Source organism: Theobroma cacao, chromosome 8, assembly GCF_053813885.1.
Source record: "Theobroma cacao isolate CCN51 chromosome 8, ASM5381388v1, whole genome shotgun sequence".
In the NCBI taxonomy this organism is placed as follows: Eukaryota; Viridiplantae; Streptophyta; class Magnoliopsida; order Malvales; family Malvaceae; genus Theobroma; species Theobroma cacao.
The window spans coordinates 8,183,524-8,186,475 of record NC_142646.1 but is presented as its reverse complement, the minus strand read 5'-3'; the positions used below and the strand labels follow the sequence as shown (position 1 = coordinate 8,186,475).

General features: G+C 33.3%; 1 long non-coding RNA gene across 1 annotated transcript; it reads right to left on the bottom strand.

Annotated features, from left to right (window-relative positions):
* Nucleotides 1-206: 206 nt before the first annotated feature.
* On the bottom strand, nt 207-2,673 carry LOC148761148 (uncharacterized). Its single transcript, XR_016027992.1, has 3 exons — nt 2,184-2,673; nt 1,453-1,532; nt 207-586 (listed from the first exon to the last, which is right to left on the bottom strand). It is a non-coding gene; the product is annotated as an uncharacterized LOC148761148 (long non-coding RNA).
* Between the last annotated feature and the right edge of the window lie 279 nt (nt 2,674-2,952).

Here is a 2,952-nt window from a genome sequence, read left to right as displayed (position 1 = left end):
CGTGACAACCGCCGCGACGTTCCGATAAGCACTCATTACCCCGAATGCCGATCGAAACCCCGCAAGGCTTAGCATCAACTTCCGCATCTCCCCGGTGAGCGACAGTTATTAAATCTCGCATTTCAAGAAATCATAAGTTGTTTCCAACTCAAAACAATAAAAATATTATTTTCTAGCTCACTGGGGCATTTTCGTCATTTTTTTTTTTTGAAATTTTGAAATCCGAAAAAATGTAATATGTAAGTGGAAACACATATTTCATGATTTAAATTAAATTTTGAAGTCTAAAACATTCGTTTAAAGTAAAATTATAGCTATTTGAATATAATAAAAATATTAAATAAAATATTCTATTTTCTTAAAACACAATATTTTCAAAGTCTTCCTAAAATAACTTTTGTAGCGTAAGAGTAAAATAAATTTATTCATATAGTAATAAAGATAATTAAAGTATGAAATTTCGTTTACAGTGACACGTGGGCCCCCAACTAACCAAGAAGGTGTAGAGCTACGAACTCTTACTTCCTATGATGCAACTCCGAGATTAATTCTCGTCTTAATCAACTATCAACAAACTGTCCTGAGCCTGAAAAATGGATAGGAAGAGGGGTGAGATTAAATAATCCCAGTGAGTAAACAATTACCATCAAAAGCATCTAAAGCCGAGTAGATGGAGACAATATAAAAACGTTATATCTCATTAATGTTCATAACACAAAATTCGTTTCAATCTATACCAAATAATTTCTTTTCATCAAAATTTCCCCGACTTATGAATTTTTTTAAACTTGGCCCCTGCCAATATCATTCTCGCGGGTACCTTCGTCAAGGTATCCCACTGAGACCGCCAAGGCTGTTCAATGACCCATACCCATAAATATGTTTTCACATCTGACACACAGCCGTTCCTTGGCGTTGGCTGAGTCTCACTCTCACGTGGTGGCCCAAACGTGAGGTGCACTCAAATCATACCTCAGGAGATACTTCACCCAACATCTCCCCCCGGAGGTAAGTATATAATTGAGTTACCGTGCCCCTCTCATAGGCAGTCCACGGAAACCCCCACCACTGCAGTGACCGTTTAATATACCACCAGACCCATAAAAATTTCAGTAGCATAATATGGCGAATAAAATGTAATTCAGTCTACCGAGACCAATCCAAAATTGTTCATATATTTCATGCCAACCCCAAAAATTTAGCCATCATGCTACCATAGTGTCATAAGCCCCAATTTCAATAACATATAAAATCAAAATTTTCAACACAGTCTCCATATACTCAATTTTCCCAAAACAATATTTGATTTCAAAACCAGTATAAATCTCATTTTTATAAAAAAACATTTTAATTGGAAAACATAATATTTTATAATTTAAATTCACCATTCAATAAAAGCATCAAACAAGTATAATTACTCTAGATATTTAAGACGATAAATTGTCCACTCACAGTTCTAGGAGTCGATGTACTCCTAATCCCAGTCTTCAAGCACAATTTTGGTACTTTTACCAGTGTAATTTGCTCACCACCTATCCACAATGTACAATACATAATTCACCAAATCAATGCTTGACCATTATAAAATCAATTCAGGCTCGATATATATGCATGATATGACATGCAACTTATCCGACTACCGCTTAAATGCGGTGCTAACCTAATTCGGCCTATTACCCGATTAAATTACTAACGTGTCCAATTTAATCTCAAATTAATTTTTTTCAGTTTCTATACCTCAATTGCACCCAAATTGACTTAAAGTCCCTCGGTGTGGTGCAAATTATCAGTCTTGATAGCAAATTACGAAAATACCCCTAATGGGTAAAAATTCATATTTTTGCTCCAAAAATTTCCATTATTTTTCTAGACTCATAATTCATCATTATTCATCATAATTCCTCAAATAAACATCAAGATCATCAGCCAATATTCCCCTAGAAAATTCAGCCAATAATGGTAATGGAGGAAAATAAATTCTTTTCTTGTTGTTTTGTTCCTAAATATGCTAAACTAACACTAAACACTAACATAGCTCAAAATCAAATTTATCTAACAACTTTCTCTCTCTAAACCCATATGACCAGAATTCAAATCATCCTCAAATCACATGATTCAACCATGAAAAATGATGAAAAATGCATGGGAAAGGTAAAGCACAAGACAAATTTAAGAAATGTTACCTTTTTTCACTTGATTTTTGAATTTCCACCTATTTTCCCTTTAAATTTCTTAGCTAGGGTTTTATTTTCTCCTTTCTCTCTCTTGTTTCTTGCTTGGCCGAATGTTGAAGAAGAAGAATGGGTGGGCTGATTTTTTTTATGCCTTTTTTATTGTTTAATGAAATAATATTATTTTATTCATATTTTAAATATTTTATTAATTCATTTTTTTTTTCTAGCCATCCATTTGTCCTACTTTTTCCACCATGCATTCCCTTTGACTTATCCAAGTCTTAAGTGAAATTTCCAGATTTTTCCAAAGTGTTGGTGAAGTAATTTTTGATATTTACACTTTTGCCCCCGTAAAAATCAAAAATTACATTTTTGCCCCAAAAACTGAAAAATTGTCCATAGACATATTTTTTATCCCTTATACTCATATCATTCCCCAATTTGTCAAATGTGATCTAAATTCTCTCAAAATCTCAAATTTTATCCGCAGATGGAAAAATTACAATTTTACCCTTATATAGTGAAAATTTCAATTTGACTCCGAATTGATCCTCGAACTCCGAATTACCATTTTGAGTCATCCCTGAACTGTGAAACTCTTAATTTCACCTTAAAATTCCTATTTGAACTAGTTCGAGGCTTAATCGACTCAATGATACCATTAGGGGCAATATCGTCTTTTAACGATTTCTCGAACTTCCTAAATATACAAACATTCTATCGAGCATGTGAATGACATTATAATTATTTTACAAAGCAAGGTTTGACAACACTACCC